General features: G+C 43.5%; 1 protein-coding gene across 3 annotated transcripts in view; it reads left to right on the top strand.

Annotated features, from left to right (window-relative positions):
* Positions 1 to 22,768, top strand: part of LOC137334503 (anoctamin-4-like) — a 167,335-nt gene that overhangs the window by 19,890 nt on the left and 124,677 nt on the right. Inside the window, exon 1 of one of the 3 annotated variants that reach the window (XM_067999217.1) lies at positions 11,258 to 11,446. The exons of the other annotated variants lie outside the window; for them this stretch is intronic. The gene's annotated coding sequence lies outside the window, so the exon portion shown is untranslated. Of the gene's footprint in view, positions 1 to 11,257; positions 11,447 to 22,768 lie in introns of those variants that run through there. 3 annotated transcript variants of the gene reach the window in all.

Below are 22,768 nucleotides of genomic sequence, written 5' to 3'. Positions count from 1 at the left end.
CTACTGATTGGCCTGTTTTGTACTTCCAGCCTGGGTCTATTTCCCCTTATCTGCATGCTTTGTCTATCATCTCCCTATTCATGTAACAGGGGTTTGAATTGGTTCTTTACTGCGTTATTATGAAATCATACTGCACCATTAATTGAGTTTTCTGTACGGTGTCCCACATCACAATTAGCCTCGTTCTGTGTTCTGTACGGGTTTTGATAACTCAGTACTTTTTTTTTTAAAAGTACTATCCATAATGTAGTAGAATGAAATCTTATTTCATCATTGATTTGATTCCTTAATTTCTCATGTGAATATATCACATTGGATTTGCTGCTTAGACTGAATCACCAGATTTATTATTAAAACACTATCATTCCACCTTTTACAGTGTTCTGGAGATTGCACCATTTGCTTATAGGACTTATAGGAACAGGAGGAGGCCATTCAGCCCCTCGTGCCTGCTCTGCCATTTGATAAGATCATGGCTGATCTGTGATCGAACTCCATATACCTGCCTTTGGCCCATATCCCTTAATTTTGTTACACTATTGTTGGAATAGAGAGAAAGAAAGAACTTGGATTTATAATTGTGCTTGATCGCCTCTCTCTGCAATGGCCAAAGTGCTTCCCATCTAATGAATTAATTTTACAGCGATTCCTGTTTTGTAGGCAAATATGGCAGCCACTTTTCACTCCAGAGTTCACGAGCAGTAATTGGATGGTGAATGAGCAGCTAATCCTGTTATTTTCGCATTGGCCGGGGGAGGAATGTTGGCCAAGGACACCAGGAAACTCCGTATTTTTTTGAGTTGTGCCATTGGATTTTAAATGTCCATCTCAACCACTGAAGAGACAGCCCTTCAGGTCATCCAGAAGGACAGCTCCTTGGACATTGTAGTGACCCTGCAGTAAATGGGGCCGAACTCCTTTTCCCACCCCCTCCCCCTCCTCAGTGCCAAGCTACACTGGTAGTCTAGATTACATGCTCCAGTCCATAGTAGAAATAAGGGGGGAGAAAAGTTGCCTTTCTATAGCCCCTCATGACCTCCAGTGCTTTACAGCCAATGAAGTACTTTTGAAGTGTAGTCACTGTTGTAATGTAGGAAACGCGGCAGCCAATTTTTTTTGCACAGCAAGATCCCACCATCAGCAATGTGATAATGACCAGATAATGTTTTAATGATGTTGGTTGAGAGATAGATATTGGCCAAGAACACCAGGGGGGGAGAGGAGAGAACTCCCCTGCTCTTCTTCGAAATAGTGCCTTGGGATCTTTTACGCTCACCTGAGAGGGTAGACGGGGCCTCTGTTTAATGTCTCGTCTGAAAGACTGCACCTCTGACACCCTCAGTGCTGCACTGGGATTGTCAGCTTAGATTATGTGCCGTAGTCCATAAGTGAGATTTGAACCCATGACCCCCTGAATCGGGTATGAACTGCCAGCTGACTATATAATGTTAAATTTATCCGGGTAGACGTTCCAGTGGGTTAAAGGTCAGTGATTTTGTTTTTAGCAAGTTGGCGATGGTGAGGCAATGAATGACGTAGAATTCAGTTGCAAAATATGATTGGCCGAGAGACAAGGAAACTGAGTATAAATCACTACTGGTTTATGTGCACAATCTACTACGTTAATATTTCAGTAAGATTGCCAACATCCAAAAATAGAAGAGCCCATCAGAAAATGTGACCAGGAACCAGAAGTGTAAAAACAAATGAATGGTGGTTCAGACACACATCTGTAATTTGTGTTTCAAAGGGAAGAGGTGTCTGCTAGGATTTTTTTTTGTCCAAAGTACTTGTTAAAAATGAGGTGAGCAGAAGTTTTTGATCTGATTTCAGTGAAGCATCTCAACAGCATAGACTTGTTTAACTACAGTGGGTTGTATCTGCTCCTGATATTTGCACGCTGGGGAAACCTTGCATTCCTCCCCACCAAAGAATCCATTCAATTACTTGCCCAAAGGGCCAATCATCTGTGAGCCTTGATAATAAATGTTATGGGCCGTTCCAGCATGGCTCAGTTGGTAGCAATTTTGCCTCTGGGTTAAAAGGCTAGGGAATGGAAACCATAACCAGGGGGTTCGAGCTCCTAATACAGGTTGACATTCCAGTGGAGTACAGTGTGGTCATAGGTGTTATCCTTTTTGATGATCCGATGTCCCTTTTCTTTTAAGTGGATGTTGGAAGATTTTGTGCAGATTTGAGGAAGAGCGGGGAGGTGCCCTGATGTCCTGTTATTTTCCCCATTATCATTTTTGTACTTTGAACATAATTCATGAGTGTGAAGCATCTTGAGAGGTTTCGGTGTGCTAAATGCTAGTTGGTTAATGCCGTTGAGCTATATCTTGTTGAGTTAGACACCCACCCGTGTACAGTTCTAGCGGGAGGGAGGGGTCACTGGTTGATGGTCAGGAGCAGGAACCCTGGCCAACTTCCTTTTTAATGCAGGAGTGGGGAGGCAAATTGAGGTGCCCCTTGGCAGGGATTAGTTAACCCAACATTTAAAGTACTTGAGCCCTAATTTACCTTGGTGTGTGGGGGGGCAATGGGCAAACAATCTGACACCCCCCCCCCCCCCCACCGGGCCATAAACAGGAGGCTGAGGCAGTTTTAACTTCCCGGGCCTCATTTACAGGTCCCAACACTGACTGCCCCCCCACCCCACCCCCACCGAAACTCGGGGGAATGACGTCACTGCCGGTGGGCAGAGGTTAAAATTCATGTGGGGGTTATAGAAATGTTCCCTGGCAGCATAAGTAAGGAACTGGGGGGTGGAGGGGAGAGAAAGATCGGAATGTCCATGATCTGGAAATGGGATGGGAGCCTGGAGCAGGGGAGGCTCAAGGTATCCTTGTGGAGACCCAGAGAAGCACTCCTGCTCCCGTCTGGTCCACACACAACCTTATTTAAGGCCTGGGGGGGGGGGCGGGGGGAGAAAACTTTAAAATTCTTACCTGGGTCTCTTGTGGCCAAGATTCATGTTGCTGGCAGCTTTCACAGGTGGGATTAATACCATGCTGGCTTTAGTCAGGCCAGTGGTTAAAATGGCGTGCGTCCCAATTACATCATCGGGGCACCATTTAACTTGGGACCCCCATTCCTCTGGGGCAGGCGGGCGGGCGACCCTCCAGTGCTGGAAATCAGGCGAGTCAAAATGGAAAGGGGCAGAAAATCGTCAGGAAGACGGCGTGAACCCCCTCACTGCCATCTTAAATCTTACCTCTTTTTTTCCCCCTCCCAGGCTGCACCATTCCTGCCAGCTTTGAGGGGGGGGGGTTAAATTCTCCTCTTAATCTATAATAATCTCACTGAGCCATTCGGGGGCCATTACTTGCGCATCGCTGAACGGCTTTGAGGAGATTATTAAATTATTGAGTTATCCAGTGGATATAATTTATTTGGATTTGAAATTTTTTTTAAAAAAATGTATTTTTGGGATGTGGGCATCGCTGGCAAGGCTGGCATTTGCCCATAAAGTGGTGGTGGGCTGCCTTCTTGAACAAGCTTTTTTTATTTCAGGTTGATATAACTGAAGGGCTTTCTATGTCACTTCAGAGTCAACCATGTTGGTGTGGGACTGGAGTTACACATAGGCTCAGACCGGGTAAGGACGGCAGGTCTCCTTTCCTGAAGAACATTAGTGCGCCATTTAGATTTTTTTTTTTACGACAATCTGATAGCTTTATGGTCACTTTTACAGATCATCTTTGTTTTGTACTGAATTCAAATTCTCAAACTGCCATCGTGGGATGAGAACACACGTTCTCTGGATTACTAGTCCAGGAACACAACGACTACACTATCGTACCACACCACATGCTGACCTGAATTCATGGCACTAATGGGAAATAAGGTAACTGATTGCAAACATGATTTTGGATTAGAAAGCAGATGATAAATTGGAAAGTTGATGAGTGGTCCATTGACTAGTTTAGTGCCATAATGGTTTTCTTCCAGCGTAGAACTGGTTTGTTTGTTTTTGCCAGTGTGGAGTGTGATTTTTTTTAAATACGCAGGGCATAATTTAAATTTGCTGATCACACGAATGTCAAATGTAGCGAACAGCGAGGATAGTAACAGACTCCAGGGTGAAATGGGCAGACACAAGGCAGATGAAATTTAACACAGAAGTGTGAAGTGATACATTTTGGAAGGAAGAATGAGGAGAGGCAATATAAACTAAATGGTATAATTTTAAAGGGGGTGCAGGAACCGAGAGACCTGGGGGTGTATGTGCGCAAATCTTTGAAGGTGGCAGGACAGGTTGAGAAGGCTGTTTAAAAAAGCATTTGGGATCCTGGGCTTTATAAACTGAGAGAGAGTACAAAAGCAAGGAAGTTATACTAAACCTTTATAAAACACTGGTTAGGCCTTAGTTGGGGTATTGTTCAATTCTGGGCACCATACTTTTTAGGAAGGATGTCAAGGCCTAAGAGAGGGTGCAGAAGAGATTTACTAGAATTGTACCAGGGATGAGGGACTTCAGTTATGTGGCGAGACTGGAGAAGCTGGGATTGTTCTCCTCAGAACAGAGAAGGTTAAGGGGAGATTTGATAGAGGTGTTCAAAATCATGAATGGTTTTGATAGAATAAATAAGGAGAAACTATTTCCACTGACAGGAGGGTCAGTAACCAGAGGACACAGATTTAAGGTGATCAGCAAAAGAGCCAGAGGCGACATGAGGAAACTTTTTTTTTACGTGATCTGGAATGTGTTGCCCGAAAGGGCGGTGGAAGAAGATTAAATAGTAACTTTCAAAAAGGAATTAGATAAATACTTGAAGGGGGAAAATTTGCTGGACTATGGGGTAAGAGAAGGAGTTGGATTAGTTGGCTAGCTCTTTCAAAGAGCCAGTACGATGGGCTGAATGGCTGCCTCCTGTGCTGAATCATTCTATGATTCAGCACAGAAAACCCATTCCTGAAAAGTTATCTGTGTGTGACATTAACCAGTTCTGTCTTTATGACTATAGGAGCTACTTGAGGAATAAAAACAAATGGATTTGAATGTAAATAATGATGGGTCGCCTAGTGCATTTGGTAGCAGAAGGAGGAAAGGGAAGAGATCTGGGATGTGATCTTAATCATTCACTAAAATTACCCAGTTAATGTGAGGCTGCTATCAATGGGGGCAATCAAGTAAGGTGATGCATGATATGGGCCATTTATTCTAAGATGAATTTGGGTTCATTTAACTACATATAAATCTTTGATAAGGCTGTACTTGAAATATTCTTTGCAATTTTAAGCAACCTAACTTCAAAACGACTTTGATGGATGGGAGAGAAAAATGATGGGGATGATTCTCAAGTGTAGGACAATTGAGAATGAATCTCCACTGCATGTTTAGCATTGGTGCTCAGCACTGACTCTAACCTTCCAGCATTAGGACCCAGTCCGACTCTTCTGGGGCAAAGTGGATCGAGACTTCCTGGAGGCAGTAGTCTTTCATCAATCTGGCTTTTCACCACACCAATTGTGAATCCAGTGCAACATCAAATCTGGTTCACAGACAGCCCAGTGGATCTGTTGAATCTCCTGGGCACTTTTTTTTAAAAAAACTACTTGACGTTGATGTAAGATGTTCAGAGTGCAATGACTTTCCGTGCACTCTACATTTTAAATTTTTAAACTTTTTTTGGGAGTGGTGTGCGTGTGCACCCAGGCCTGTACAGGGCACTCTCCTGAGCAGAACAGTCCAACAGGGCGGGGGTCAAGCAAGGACATTGTGGTTCGGCCTGGCTGGAACCCAAGTGCTAGTAGCTGTAGTGTAAATGCCCCCCTCGCATATAACGGGAGGCTCGTGGAGCAATTTTAATTGGAGAAAATTGAGATCTCAGTCTTTGAGAGCGATGGTAGGCATGACTAACACAGGTGAAAGTAGCTAATTTAACTTGTGGTCATCGGGCTGTGACTTTTTGAATGTTAAGTAGGTAGTCTGCCTGTAGCAGGAGCCTCGTCGATGGAATTTTCAAATTTTAACCCCCCTCGTTCTCGCTGGGGGGAGGGATTAAAATCCCAGCTATAGTGTTTATAACCCAAGGTGTTTCAAAACACCTCCAGCAAATCACATCATAACAATGTACGACCTAAACAATCTTATAAAATTCCTCCAACTATTTCTCTACAACATGGGGGTTGGGGGGGTCTCGACTTTGCTGATGTTGCCAAACCACTGGCTTTTCACTTGGCCAACCTCTGATTGCTTTTTCCTACTTCTGCAACTGTCCCAAGTTTCTGCCATCACTGCCCCTGGGACTTCCATGCAAGCTCATAATGTCCCAAATCAACCAGCAACTCCTGATGGCTGCAGACTGGGACTTCCAGACCAATAGTCACACATCTTTATGCCAACTCATCCCAACTTCCGACTGATAATTGCATAGCACTGCATCAGAATCTGAAATAGGGTTCAAGTTATTTCACTTGGGATCAATGGAATGTGAATCTAAAATTAAATACAACAGAACATCATAAATAGGAGCAGGAGTAGGCCATTTGGCCCCTTGAGCCTGCTCCACTATTCAATCAGATCATGGCTGATCTTCAACCTCAACTCCACTTTCCCGCCCAATCCCTATATCCTTTGATTCTCCGAGAGTCCAAAAATCTATCTATCTCAGTCTTGAATGTACTCAATGACTCAGCATCCACAGCTCTCTGGGGTAGAGAATTCCAAAGATTCATAACCCTCTGAGTGAAGAAATTCCTCCTCATCTCAGTCTTAAATGTCCGACCCCCTTATCCTGAGACTATGCCCCCGAGTTCTAGACTCTCCAGCCAGGGGAAACAACCTCTCAGCATCTATCCTGTCAGAATCTTATGTTTCAATGAGATCACCTCTCATTCTTCCAAACTCCAGAGAGTATTGGCCCATTCTACTCAACCTCTCCTCATAGGACAACCCTCTCATCCCAGGAATCAATCTAGTGAACCTTTGTTGTACCACCTCTAAAGCAAGTATATCCATCCTTAGATAAGGAGACCAAAACTGTACCCAGTACTCCAGGTGAGGTCTCACCAAAGCCCTGTACAATTGTACTAAGACTTCCTTACTCTTGTACTCCAACCCCCTTGCAATAAAGGCCAACATACCAGTTGCCTTCCTAATTGCTTGTTGTACCTGCATGTTAACTTTGTTTCGTGTACAAGGACACCCAAATCCCTCTGAACTCCAACATTTAATAGTTTCTCACCATTTAAAAAAATATTCTGTTTTTCTATTTTTCCTACCAAAGTGAATAACCTCACATTTCCCCACATTATACTCCATCTGCCACCTTCTTGCCCACTCACTTAATCTGTCGATATCCGTTTGCAGACTCTGTCTTCCTCACTGCTTACTTTCCTAGAGTTTCATTCCAATCATCTTGTTGTGCCAACTACCTCAACGAGTCTTGAAGTGACATCTTTAACCTTGCAAAACCCCTCTAGGTGCATTTTTTTTATTCGTTCGTGGGATGTGGGCGTTGCTGGTGAGACCAGCATTTATTGAGCTTCAGAAGGTGGTGGTGAGCTGCCTTCTGGAACCGCTGCAGTCCGTGTGGTGAAGGTTCTCCCACATTGCTGTTAGGAAGGGAGTTCCAGGATTTTGACCCAGCGACAATGAAGGAATGGCGATATATTTCCAAGTCAGGATGGTGTGTGACTTGGAGGGGAACGTGCAGGTGGTGTTGTTCCCATGCGCCTGCTGCCCTTGTCCTTCTAGGTGGTAGAGGTCGTGGGTTTGGGAGGTGCTGTCGAAGAAGCCTTGGCGAGTTGCTGCAGTGCATCCTGTGGATGGTGCACACTGCAGCCACTGTGCGATGGTGGTGAAGGGAGTGAATGTTTAGGATGGTGGATAGGGTGCCAATCAAGCGGGCTGCTTTGTCCTGAGTGTTGTTGGAGCTGCACTCATCCAGGCAAATGGAGAGTATTCCATAACACTCCTGGCTTGTGCCTCCTAGGTGGTGGAAAGGCTTTGGGGAGTAAGGAGGTGAGTCACTCGCCACAGAATACCCAGCCTCTGACCTGCTCTTGTAGCCACAGTATTTATATGGCTGGTCCAGTTAAGTTTCTGGTCAATGGTGACCCCCCAGGATGTTGATGGTAGGGGATTCGGTGATGGGAATGCCATTGAATGTCAAGGGGAGGTGGTTAGACACTCTCATTGGAGATGGTCATTGCCTGGCACTTAAGTGGCAAGTAACATTCGCGCCACACATCAGCCCAAGCCTGGATGTTGTCCAGGTCTTGCTGCATGCGGGCACGGACTGCTTCATTATCTGAGGGGTTGCGAATGGAACTGAACACTGTGCAATCATCAGCGAACATCCCCATTTCTGACCTTATGGAGGGAAGGTCATTGATGCAGCTGAAGATGGTATGGTACGTTTGGGTATGTCAGACTTAAGTACAAGAGGGTGAGGGGTGATAGCCAAAGGGTGGGTTTTAAGGAAGGTGGAGAGAGAGGTAGGAAGATGAAGGGCTTTTAGGGAGGGAGCAAGTGTAGAGGGCAAGATGGTGGATCCCCAAACTCAACTGCAAGCCTAAACCCACCTCCCACCTCTTCTGCAACTATGTAATCTTAGCCTTGTTGCGAGCAATGCCATGGGAGATCCAATCGTGCCTTAAAACCTATATCCAATTTTGCAGAAAATGCATCAAATACAGTTTCAGATTTTACTCTGCTCCAATAAAATATATTTTAGTTGTGGATTAAATGGTTACTATAAGAGTTGTGAAGCTGTGGGATTCACTTCCTGGGTTAGTGGTTGAGGCAGAAACTGTCAACATTCAAGATTTATATTGGCTCGGTAGATGAAGGGATGTGGGAACAGGGATGGTAAATGTGATTAGAAATATTTGCTGGAGTGGAGGGTAAACACTGACACAGACTGGTTCAGTGTTAAAACTTCTCTGAAAGAAAGACTTGCATTTATATAGCACCTTTAACGTAGTAAAACGTCCCAAGGCGCTTCACAGGAGCGATTTATCAGACAAAATTTGACACTGAGCCACATAAGGAGATATTAGGACAGGTGACCAAAAGCTTGGTCAAAGAGGTAGGTTTTAAGGAGCGCCCTAAAAAGGCGGAGAGGTTTAGGGAGGGAATTCCAGAGCTTAGGGCCTAGGCAGCTGAAGGCACGGCCGCCAATTAACTGTGTGTGGTAGAAACTGATGTGAGAAGTACAGCCTATGTACTGTTTGATGTGTAGCTGTTCACACCGGGTCTATTGCCTCTTATCTAGAACAACCAATGCTTTACAGAGCTCCATTTTTTTGGCCTGTTCGATGCCTTTACCCAGTGACGGCAGATCCTTGTGTGCTGACATTTTATTCTCAACCCAATTATCTTGCACACAACAGAACTGGGTAATGAACTCGGATATTCGTTGCACATTTTACGTTTTTTTGAGTTAAGTTTCTGTAAGTCAATAAAACCGTTCTGACTTAAAACGATGTTTACTTACCTTGTTCCATTAATGTGAAGATTCTCTCCTCCCCCTGGTGAATCTCTAACAGCAGCAGCTTTCCTTTCCCAGTTTATTTAACTCCTAACTACTATAATTATATTGATAGACTGAACAGGCGGGGACTCTTCTCTAGAGAAGGAGGTTGAGGGGGTGACCTGATGGCAGTCTTTAAAATTATGAAAGGGTTTGGTAGGGTAAACATAGAGATGTTTCCACTTTCGGGGAAGACCAAAACTAGAGGCCATAAATATAAAATAGTCACTAATAAATCCAATAGGGAATTCAGGAGAAACTTCTTTGCCCAGAGAGTGGTGAGAATGTGGAACTCACTGCACATGGAATAGTTGAGGTGAGTAGTGTAGATACATTTAAAGGGAAGCTGGATAAACACATGAGGGAGAAAGGAATAGAAGGATAGGGTGATGGGTGAGATGAAGTAAGGAGGGAGGAGGCTCGTGTGGAGCATAAACAGCATGGACCTGTTGGGCCGAATGGCCTGTTTGTGTGCTGTAAAATTCTATGTAATTCTATTCCTTTTAAATATTTGTGATGACTGAGTGATCTTAAGACAATATGTGGGGAAACCATTTGCGCTGTTGACGGCTATAAACGAAGTATAATAGTTGCAGGTTTCAGTAATACTTCTGATTCAACACTACGATAAAAGGTTCCGTCAGCACAGCCGGATATGTTTTAGTTGGTCCTTTGCTGAAACATTCTGTGAACATAATTTACTAAACAAAAGTAGTTTTTTCGGGTTAAGCGACTATTGACTGTGTTTGCCATCAGGATGGTTTTCGTTCATTGCCAGGTTGTTGCTGCTTTTAGTTGGTGTCCATGCTGACACGGTTAGTCCTGTTGCAATTGGCTAACTGTAGTTACTGATCAGGAATACTAATGTTCCCCATGCAGCTTCTTGCAAAATGTACAGAAATCAGCCTCGATAAACACGGCCCGCAGAGTCCATTAATTGTGGTGGATTCTGACCCTGGACCAGTCTGTCGGGTGTCTTCACCAGAACCTTTCTTCACTCTGCTCCTGGAGTGATTTAATTGCACATTTACTGATCGTCATGTGATTGTCGAGTTTGACTGGGTCTCTCGTGTTCCATCCTTCTGACTGAGCTGGACATTTGCTTTTACATTTCGAGCGCTCCGAGTCTCAGCCTGCAGCTGATCAATCAAAATAGTCGACGCAATTGTGCCTGGATCTTGATGCCTTTAATGGTAGGTGCTTGTCATGTTGCCTTTGGTGTGTTATGTTATGCAGAGCGAGGCTTTTGTTGCGGATTGCTGCATCCTACAGTTCAGTGACCTTCAATCCTTTGTCCTTGCAGAGAATTATGTCTTTTTTTTGCTTTAGAATTTCAAATGTTCCTATTGCTCAAAATGAGCAGTAATATTTCACAGGAATGGTGCGGGGGGATTTGGGTCATTTTATCATTTTTGTGTGTGTATTATCTTGCATGTCCTTGGCAGGAAGGGTCAGGGGATTCGCTGTTTATTATTGCTTTTGCTGGACCCAGTAGAGTCTACAGACGTGAGTAGTTTGTTCCTAATGTCCTGCTTCGACTCTGGACCATGTGCCCGCAGTATTCGGGTAGAATACAAGGTAGAATACAGTGTGAGGCTGACGTGTGTGTGTGTGTGTGTATACTGAAAGTTGCAGGTCTGACTGTCACGTGGAAGCTTTTAATTCTTTCCTTGGGAGAACTGGTGTGTGAAGACAAATCTCCTGGTGCCCTGCTGCAGACTCTGAGCTGCTGGACAGTTGAGTATCTCAGAGAGGAAAGCTCGGTTAGTGAACAGTGCACTGTGCCGGACACTGTGCCGGACATCTGAAATGGCCCAAATGCGAACCTTGGACACCCTTTCTGCATCGAGCTGCGTTAGCGTTTTCTGCTTCTGAGATTTAGAGCTCGGTGATTTAACAAAATGTTAAGGGCTTGTGACCTTGGGGGAAGGAACGCTGCACGTTGGTTGAAACAGCCCTTAAAGGTAGGTTTATTTTCTGTTTCTCGATTCCGAGTAATTGCACGAATGCTGCATTTGCCTTCAGTTGGGTTTCTAACTAATCCGATAGCTCTCCCCAGTTAAAAGGAATAGAGAAATCGGATCTGCTGGGATATTTTTTTTTATCTTTGGAAAATCAATTGTGTGTGAAAACTGCACCGTAGTTCTCGTTCCGAACATCTGCAAGGTATTTCCTCGGCATGTATCAGCAAGATGCTGGAATGTAGGATTGGGAGCTGAGTCACTGCAGTTGCATTTTCATGGCTGGGCATCTATTGGAAAGTCAGGTGTATTTCTGTGCTTCATGCAAAAAAAAAACCTGTTCCACATTTAATCAATACTATTCCAGAATCATCTTTAAAAAAACTTGTCAAAGAAAAGAGTTTTTATTTTCCCAATAAAGGGATATTGATTTTTAAAAACTCAATATCATCAACTGATAATGGGATTGCTTGTGCCTTTTTTACACATACTGGAATGTATTGGTTAGGACAAATCAAATGATTGCATTAAATCTTTATATTTAAAGAGGGAAATGAATTAATTTGCATCAAGCCTTCTCGACAAGCTGTGATTATAACAGGCATAATGGCAAGAGTTAGAGTCTCTACCCCATCAGCCAGGATGGGATACTCGGTATGAAAGACTGTACAAGAGGGTTTTCCAATTGAATTGAGTTTTCTTTAAACAATATCACAGGGAGTCGTCATCTTGGATCACTTTGGTTGGGTTTCACTGTGTGTAAGTGCTTTGCTGCATCAATTCATCGAGTTTCTATATTTGTGATTCTTTGGGTCCATAACCAGTTCTACAATACAACTTTTCTTTAGCTACATCTATATACTGATGCAATCAAATTTAAATTTATTTTCATTGTACGGTTGCAAACTACACGATGACTGACCTGCTGTAACATAATGCAGAGGAGTAGAATTCAAAGTGTAGCTTGAAAATGATTGCATGAAGGGATATGCATGAGTGTTATACTTGTTTTTGCTAGGACAGGTTACACGCGTAGAGTTAAGAAGAAAAAAAACTACAGATGCTGGAAATCTGCATAAAAGACCTGTGTATCTTCAGTTTTGTAGAGAACTATGAAATGTATCTGGGATAATCTGCATGTTTGATTTTAAAAACTAGTTTCAAAAGGGATCCTTTTTAACAAATGTACTCTAACATGCACTTTGAAGCAGATTAATGCAATCTCATGGTACAAACATAGATTCATTACTTTTTTGAGAGCTGTGGGATATGTGACATTATCGCTAATTTAAGAGCCCCTAAATAAGAAGGAACTACAATTTGAAGTACTTAAACCCTGCAACTGTCAGTAAAGATCGAGCAAGATGGAGCTCCTTTCTCTGGAAAAGAGGGGACCTGATTGAGGTCTTCAAAATTATGATTGGTTTGACAGGGTGGATGTGGAGAAACTCTTTCCACTTGTAGGTGAGTCCAGAGCAAGGGGACATAAGTCTATGTCAGCCCCTAATAGATCAAATAAAGAATTTAGGAGGAATTTCTAGAGTGGTGAGAATATGGAACTCGCTGCCACATGGAGTGATTGAAGAAGCGAGAACTGATGCATTTAACAATGTGAGGGAGCAGGGAATGGAGTGATATGGGGGCAGGAAGAGGTAATTAGAGTGGGAGGAGGCTCATGTGGAGCATAAACACTGGTCTAGACTAGATGGGCCGAATGGCTGGTTTCTGTGTTGTAGCTTCTATATAATTCTATGCACCCCTTTTACTGAGTGCTTAATCCTATTCTGTATTTAAATTGCTTTGAAGCTTTAAAAAATGCATTGTCTGTATTGAGACTGGGCAGTGAGACACTTTGCTAATTTATACAGTTGATGGCCATATTAACACCGAGCTGTTAGCACCGTGTATGCTTGTACTCTGTATTGTGCACTGCGTCTTTGCTTGTTGTTTACATTTAGTTGTCATATACCTGATCATCATCTCATTGGTGCAGCGATTGCAGTTCAGCACCTAAAACGAGAAAGAAATGAGGCACTTCACTTATGAGTCAATAAGCTAATTATAAAATGGCAAATCAGCAGAAAATCTGGGCTCTTGGAGCATGAGATGGACTGCAGGAGTCTGTGGCTGGGCATCCTTCTTAATATTTAGAACTGGAATTGTTCCCTCTCCAGCCCACACACCAGTAAGGGGGCCTGGGAGAAGGTTGAGCACGATCTCCCCCAGCAACAAGATGTCTGGAAAAGCTGCTGATTAGCACCTTGGGGCAACAAGAGGGTGACGCAGCTTTTTAAATCTGGACTGGCTGAGATGACCGCAGGAACTGTGGGACCTCTTCTCCCTCCCACTGCCGACCGTGAGGAGGATCTCACCGACTTTATGTTTTTCATTTTGTGTCGTTTGTTCTATATTCGCAAATTTTAGATGGAGTAATGGAATAGTACAATGCACTTGTAGTCGCTGCTCAATCGAATAGACCTCATTGCTGATGTGCTAGTGGTCAGCGTGAGATACTATGCGTATTCTTCTCTTCCCCAAAATAAACATGGACTACTTCATGGCTCAGTGGGCAGTACGCTCTCCTCTCGTGTTCGAAGACTATGGGCTCCAGCCCCACTCCAGAGATTTAAGCACATCATCCAGGCTGACATTTCCAGTGCCAGTACTGAGGGAGTGCTGCAATGTTGGAAGTGCTGTCTTTTGGATGAGATGTTAAACTGAGTCCCTGTCTGCCCCCTCAGGTGGATGTGAAAGATCCCACAGCCACTATTGGAAGAAGTGAAGAGGAATCCTGGCCAATATTTATCCCCCAACCAACATCACTCAAAAAAAAAACAGATTATCTGGTCATTTATCTCATTGCTGTTTGTGGGATCTTGCTGTGTGCAAATCAGCTGCCGCATTTCCTACATTACAACAGTGACTACACTTCAAAAAGTACTTAATTGGCTGTAAAGCACTTTAAGATGTCCTGAGTTCGTGAAAGGTGCTATATAAATGCAAGTATGTCTTTCTTTGGAGTCCAAGAATGCTCAACCCATCCAACACTCCTGTAACAGGAACATACCAAGACATCTACTACTGGCTCACCATCATTGGAGTTAGCAGTGGGATGCAGGAGAGGTCCCAGATCAGCTGCAGCCACTTTTTTGGGCTGTTCATATTTAAAAGCTCAGTCACCCTCTTATTCCCCTGGGTGTTGTCTCAGCAGTTTTTCCTCAACATCTTGTTCAGTTTCTTTGCTCAGGAAGATTCTGTTTAACCTTCTCCCCGCCCACCCCCTCTCCTTTTTTACTGGGGTGTGGGCTACAGATTAATGCTGCCAGCTTTGAATATTAAAGGATCTCGGCCATAGCCTCTTGGACTAAGAGATGGACCCAATACTAAAAATCTGGACTTGCAGCTTCTTTGCTATTTCCCAATCAGCTTATTGACTTGAGTTACATGCCTCTGTTCTTTCTCATTTAGGATGTAACACTTCCGCTAGTTGAGGGCCGCATCTGAGGCCACTAATTGGAGGCATTATAAAACTGGGTGAGCAGGTGAGGTATAGAAGGCAGCCGCTCAGTCTTCAAGGTGAAGGGTTTTGGAGCAACAAAAAAATCTTCAGTGCTGTTGGTCAGGTGCACAGGTTGGCTGAGATTGGGGAGCATAGGCCGACTCTCGCTGATGCAGGGTACGGTCGTGTGGCGGTTATAGTACTGGACTAGCAAGCCCAAGGTCGTGAGTTCAAATCCCACCATGGCCTATTTGTGGAATTGAATTCATTAAATCTGCTAACTTGTGGCTTGGCACCAGAAAAATGACCCATGAAAGCTGCCAGATTGTTGTAAGAACCCAACTGGTTGACTGATGTCCTTCAGAAAAGGAAACCTGCCACCCCGCCCCGATCTGGCCTACATGTGACCCCGTGATTGACTCTCCATACCCTCTGAAGTGGCCTGGTAAGTCACTCAGTTGTACATTTTCATTTTAAATGGGTTCTCATCAGCTTTATGATTTGGAAAAAGCAAATCTTAACTTTTTGTTTGTGTACCTGTTTGCTGCTGGCATTTATGCACTGGAAAGGGCGTGTGATCCAGAGCGCACAGCCTCTAAAATCTAGCTTAGAAACGTAATTTTTAATCTTTAAACAAGATGTGTATCTGCCTAAGGGAGGCCGGGTCATGTTTGGCCCTGGTTGTTCTCCACTTACTATGAGGTTGTCGGAATGACTGGCCTTGGATTGGGTGCCATGCCCATACACCCACCCATATAAAGTCAAGCACCAACACTGTGGAGAGGCTCACAATAGCAGAAAACCACTGCGTCCTCCAGACACTTCCTGTACTTTTATGGAAATGTGCATCAGACACCCCTTGAATAGATTAGACAAGAAAGGTGACAATGTCTCATCACATCTGGCTCCTTGGGAAGATTCAGAATGTTAACGGTTGCTGTCCTTTCCAGCATCACCAGGTGGAGGGGTTACAGTCACTGATGTTCCCTTTATCTTGGTTCCCAGTGCTGCATATCCTTCAGTCTTTACCTCCCTGCAAAATCTGAGCCTTTTATATAAATTACTGCACTAATGAGCCTCTCCCGAGAGTAAATCCTTCTTGCCATCTCCATTTTGTGTTTACTCCTTGTTTTCTCCTTCCTCCTCCCACCAGTAATTGCCACATCTGTGTGTGTAAATGTCCAGTCTTCTCTCTAACACATCTGTTCCAGAGGTGATTTGGGGCATAAGTTTAGCACATTGTTTTGGAATATGTTGGAGTCACTAATGTTGGTGGGATATACGAAGTGTGACTCAATCCAGCACCAATATCCCCAATAATGATGTACAGTGACCTAGTGATTATGGTGCTGGACAAGCAGCGTGGAGGTCAGGTGTTCAAATCCCACCATGGCAAGTTGTAAAATTATATTCAATAAATGTGGTTATTTTTGTGGGCTGGCACCAGGAATAAAACTATCATGAAAGCTGCTGGATTATTTTATTTAAAAAAAACCCCTGCTACCCCCAACCTAGACAATGTTTGTTTGCTGCAACACTCCGCCAATGTGTGAACTGGGAGTGCTACTAATGAAAGAGCCTTAACACCTAGACTGCCAATCTCAATAAGGCCATGAGCCAATGGTCAACCCCAACATAAGCCAATGGGGGATCAAATTGGCCTTCAAAACGGGCTATAGGAACAGGAGTAGGCCATTCAGCCCCTCTAGACTGTTCTGCCTTTCATTAGGTCATGGCTGATCTGTATCCTAACTCCATCCACCCACCTTGGCTCCATATCCCTTGGTTAGCAAAAATCTATCGATCTCAAATTTAAAATTAGTAATTGAGCTAGCATCTTCTGCTTCTTGTGGGAGAGAGTTCCACACTTCTACCACCCTTTGTGTGAAGAAGTGTTTCCTAACTTCTCTCCTGAATGGCCTGGCTCTGATTTTAAGGTGATGTCCCCTTGTCCTAGACTCCCTCACCAGCGGAAAAGTTTCTCTCTACCCCATCAATCCCTTTCAAAATCCTATAAACGTCAATCAAATCACCTCTTTACCTTCTGTATTCCTGGGAATACAAGCCTAGTTTATGTAACCTCTCCTCATAATCTAACCCTTGGAGCCCTGGTAACATTCTGGTGAATCTACGCTGCACTCCTTCCAAGGCCACTAGATCCTTTCTAAGGTGTGAATAGCGCTGACTTCAATGGGAAGATCATCGGGTGCGGTGTAAATAAACTGCCGATTCGCTATGGCCTGGTTCACGTTTGCACAAAAGACTAATTTTACCCCCAATATCTTTTCCACATAACATGGCTTTTTTTTAAAAAAACCAAACATTTCCAATAAAGGAGAATTGGACAAATTTGTGGAAATATAGTGCACAATAAAACAAAGCCTTGTTCTATTAATTTTGGGACAGAGGTTCCACCTCCAGGTTTCAGACAGGAAATAGAACTGTTGTAGTAAATATTTTTTGTCTGAGATATCTAAGTTTTATTTTGATCGATTACATGGTTGAGGGTGGTTGCATAACATAAATCGATAATCCGTTTGATCATTGCAGCCTTCTGATCTGAAAATTGACTTTAATGGCTACACTCCACTTTCATTGCAGTGGGGCGTGCCTGTGGTGTGGGCTGGGGCTGCCTCTGTACAGGCGATTAGGAGGTGGGTTGTTATTTTGGGGTGGAGACCCTTTTGTCCATTGGGGGCTCAGTTCATGGTGGTATGTAGTTCTGTTTCTCTTTGGTTCTGGCAGAACTGCAGAGCTTTACTAACATCATCTGATTTGTTTCAGATCTTCTGCATTTATGGTCTGCCTCCCCTTTCCTTTTTTTTTTCCCCCCCTCTTTCTCTTTTTACATAGGAACAGGAGGAGGCCATTCAGCCCCTCAAGTGTGTTTTGTCATTCAATTAGAACTTGGCTGATCTGTAACTTAACTCCATCTAAGCCCCTTGGTTCTGTAACACTTAATACCCTTGCCTAACAAAAATCTCAGTTTTGAAATTTTCAATTGACTTTCTCTTCCCCCCCCCGCCCCCCCCGGCCTCAACTGCTTTTTTGGGGGAGAGTGTTCCAGATTTCCACTACCCTTTGTGAAGTGCTTCCTGACATCATCCCTGAACGGCCTGGCTCTAATTTTAAGGTTCTGCCCCCTTATTCTGGAGTCCTCCCACCAGAGGAAATAGTTTCTCTCTATCTACCCTATCAAATCCTTTAATCATTAACACCTCAATTAGATCACCCCTTAATATTTTATACTCCAAGGGAAATACGAGCCGAGTCTGTGCAACCTGTCGTCATAATTTAACCCTTTTAGCCCCGGTATCATTCTGGTGAATCTTCGCTGCACCCCCTCCAAGGCCAATATATCCTTCCTGAGATGCGGCGCCCAGAACTGAACACAATATTCCAGATGGGGTCTGACCAGAGCTCTTGTATATTGTTCTCTCCTCATTTTCTGTTTGTCTCTCTTTCTGATTCTAGCTTTTCTCTTCTCTTGCTTTCTCATCCTCATCTTTTTCCTCATTTGTCATTTAGGGGGCCTTTTCACCCTACACCATTTGCACATTCCCCTTTTACTGTCTCTCCATGATCTCACTGATTTATCTTTTTTTATGTATATATCTCAGCAGTTCACTCATTCATTGCCCCGTCACTGTAATTGGTGTATCTCTTGATTCAGTATTTTTATATAACCTCAATTTTCTCCCACCTGATTAAAAGCCCTGCTCATCTCTCGATTCTGATGAAAGGTTACAGACCTAAAACATCAGAATCCGTCTTTTCTCATTCCCTGATGCAGCCAAATCTGCTGAGTCTTTCCCGCATTTGCAGTTTTTTTTTTAACTATCTTTATGTTCCAGTGCAGCATTCACCACCGACTGCATCAACTCATCATTTTATCACTCTCTCGCCGTCCCACTATCTGGCTGACAAAATGGAATTAAAATATATATTTATATTTGTTCATGGGATGTGGACGATGCTGTCAAACCAGCATTTATTGTCCATTGCTGGTTGCCCTGAGAGTATTAAGAGTTAATCACGTTGGTGTGGGGGACTGGAGTCACTTGTAGGCCCGGACCAGGTAAGGACGGCAGGGTTCCTTCCCTGAAGGACATCAGTGAACCAGTTGGAATTTTTTCTGTAACAAGCCAGCAGCTTCAGTCACTTCCTTTTTCTGATGCCAAATAACCAGATTTATTGAATTCCGTTTCACACCTTGCCATGGTAGGTTTGAACTCTTCACCCTCTGGGTAGCTGGCCTACGATAACCCGTATCTTTAAAACGGTGTAATACCAACAGAATACACGTCAGCATCTGCTGCTGATTAGCTCAATGCCATTGTCCCCCAATGCTTCCAATTTAAAATTCTCATCTTCACGTTTAAATCTGTTCATAGAATGATGTAGCACAGAAGGAGGCCATTCAGCCCATCATGCTTGTGCTGGCTCTTTGAAAGAGCTATCCAATTAGTTCCACTCCCCGCCCCCACCCTGTTCTTTCTTAATAGCCCTGCAAATTTTTCCCCTTCAAGTATTTATCCAATTCCCTTTTTGAAAGTTGCTTTGAATCTCACTTCCACCATCCTTTCAGACCGTGCGTTCCAGAATATAACAAATCACTGTGTTTATATTTAAAAAAAAAAATCCTCATCTCCCCTCCGGTTCTTTTGCCAATTATCTTAAATCTGTGTCCTCTGGTTACTGACCCTCCTGCCACTGGAAACAGTTTCTCCTTATTTACTCAATCAAAACCGCTCATGATTTGGAACACCTCTAAAGCTCCCTTTAACCTTCTCTGCTCTAAAGAGAACATAATCCCTCCCTATCTCTGGAATCTCCTCCAGCCCTACAACGCTCCCGGAGCTCTGTGATATCACTTACACGCACCACACATCACATTCACAATGGAATTAGATTAGTGCCTTGCATTTACTATACGGTATGCAATTTGGTTCAAGGTTCTTTTTAAATAAACCTACTTGAGACTAAGGTGTACAAGGGCTAGGGGAGAAACCGCACACGGCAATTCCGTTGTAACTGTTGACTTATTATAAGAAGGAAGAAAGAAAGACGTGCATTGAAATAGCGCATTTCAGGACATCCCAAAGCACTTTATCTTCACCGTGTGGTGAAGCTACTCCCACAGTACTGTTGGATAGGGAGTTACGCAAAGCAAAAGAACAGAACTCCGGCAGGGTTCAGTCTTCCAATTACAGTCCCTGCTGGCCATTAGTGGGCAGAATTGAGCTCAGTTGTAGACTAGGCTGTGTTTCTCCAGAAAGTCTGACTGTGGACAGGAAGTGAAGCCTCTGAAAACTTGTCAGCAAAAGAAGCTAACCCTATACTGGTGGGTTGGAAATCTCTCTCTCAAACCCACATCCTCTGTTTATTTAGGATCAATAAATATCCTTGTATCTGGTGGCTGTATTAAGTTTCACTGAGCCACGTATGTTTCATCTACATTGAAACAGGCCATTGAGTCTATGCCAGCCTAATGCTCCACATGAGCTTCATCTCACCCTATCAGCATATCCTTCTATTCCTTTCTCCCTCGTGCTTATCTAGCTTCCCCTTAAAGCATCTGTTATTTGCCTTAACTGCTTCTTGTGGTAGCGAGTTCCACATTCTAACCACTCTCTGGGTAAAGAAGTTTCTCCTGAATTCTCTATTGGATTTATTAGTGACAATCTTATATTTATGACCTCTCGTTTTGGGACTCCCCCACAAGTGGAAACATTTTCTCTACATCACCCTTCTCATTTCTAGAGAAAATAGCCCCAGTCTTTTCAGCCTTTCCTGATAAGGATATCTGCTCAGTTCTGGTATCATCCTTGTGAATCTATTTTGCACCTTCTCCAATGCCTCTATATCCTGTCTATAATATGGAGACCAGAACTGTGCACAAGGTTAATAGTTTGAGCTGTGTGAGGTCACAGTTCATAGCAGTGTATCAGAGAGCAATCACACAACTTGTCTTTTCAATTTTTATACAAGATTAACATAACTTCTCTGCTTTTCAATTCTATCCCTATAGAAATGAACCCTAGTGCTAGATTTGCCTTTTCTATGGCCTTATTAAACTGCATCTCTACTTTGAGATGTGTGTATCTGTACCCCATGATCCCTTTCCTCCTCCCTCCTGTTTAGACTCTTAGCTAAGCAACATGTGGCCTCTCCTGCCTACCAAAATGCACCACCTCACTTAACTATATTGAAATTTATTTGCCAATTACATGCCTATTCTGCAAGTTTATTAATGCCCTCTTGCAGTCTTCCTTTAACTACACCACCTCCCCCAAATTTGGTGTCGTCTGCAAATTTTGAAATTGCCTTTTCTGAGCTGATCTGAAAGAGCTGTGATGTAGAAGAGTTAACTCCGTAAGACAAGCTTGGAGGTAATGTAATGCAACATGATACATTCATATTAAGCGATCGGGTGTTGGAAGCAGCAAAGTTGATGAACCAGGCAAGATAATGATCACTGTTTATTCATCAGTTTAAACAGTTCCATCGCCCTCCGAGCAGAGGTAATACTAGGGCAATAAGCAGTCATGTTTTGTTGACCTAATCCAAACTGTAAAAATTGAAAGACGAGGTGTGTGATTGCTCTCTGATACACTGCTGTATGAACTGTGACCTCACACAGCTCAAACTATCAACTAAACTTTAAACCAAGCTGAAGTTGCACTCGTACAAAACTGAACTGAGTTATTGCACTATTTGTGATAATTGGGTAGATACTATTCTTACTAGTACAGGAGTGATATAAAATAGTTGTTAATAGTGCATCCTTGTGTCCCCTGTAAACACTGCAGGACCCACAACTTCAAACTAGCTGCAAACCTAGTTTTATATAAAAAGGCCATATTTAATTTTTAAAAAACAGTAATAATTGTGTTCGCCTTGGCTCAGTGGGTAGCACTCTCTCCTCTGAGTCAGCAGGTCATGGGTTCAAGCCCCACTCTGGAGACCTGAGCCCATAATCTAGGCTGACACTCCCAGTGCAGTACTGAGGGAGTGCTGTATTGTCGGAGGTGCCGTCTTTCAGATGAGACGTTAAACCAAGGACCCGTCTGCCCCCTCAACGATGTAAAAGACCCCATGGCACTATTTTGAAGAAGGGCAGGGGAGTTCTCCCCATGTCCCGGCCAATACTTATCCCTCAACCAACACCTAAAACAGATTATCTGGTCATTTTAGTTCGTTGCCATTTGGGGGATCTTGCTGTACACAAATTGGCTGTCGACATTACAAGTGACTACACTTCAAAAGTACTTGATTGGCTGTGAAGCACTTTGCAATGTCCTGAGGGTGGGAAATGTCCCAAATAAATGAAAGTTCTTCCTTTTCCTGTCGATTTGTGAATACCTAAGTAGTAAAAGGTAGTTTGAGGACTGTGATCAGTCTTTGATCAGGAAATTCTTCAATGTATGGAATGGACTGCTAGGAAGAGTAGGGTTTTTGAAAACCCTGGAGTCATTTCAGAAAGGATTGGATGCTGAAATAGGGAACCATTCAGATCTGACTGGATGGATGAACTAACGGGGGCCAAATGACCTTCCTCGTATGTAATTATTGTTAATCTTAAGTTGCCAGTGCGAACAGATGTTGATCTGATTTGGGATTTATCCACCAATGAGGCAAGTGTTAAGAGCCTCCTTCCAAACGCCCAGGCCTACTGAATTAAGACCAGACGAACCACTGTGCAAGAAATAGAAACCAAGTGCTGCATGGGTTATGAGCTCCCTATTTCCAGGACTTGTGGATCAAATATAGGATACTCCTGCTGTAAGGAACAAGTAAATGAGAGAGAGAGAAACCAGAGTCAT

This window comes from Heptranchias perlo, chromosome 18 (assembly GCF_035084215.1).
Source record: "Heptranchias perlo isolate sHepPer1 chromosome 18, sHepPer1.hap1, whole genome shotgun sequence".
Taxonomy (NCBI): Eukaryota; Metazoa; Chordata; class Chondrichthyes; order Hexanchiformes; family Hexanchidae; genus Heptranchias; species Heptranchias perlo.
Note: the sequence above shows the minus strand (reverse complement) of the source record. Positions and strands in the feature narration are given on the sequence as shown.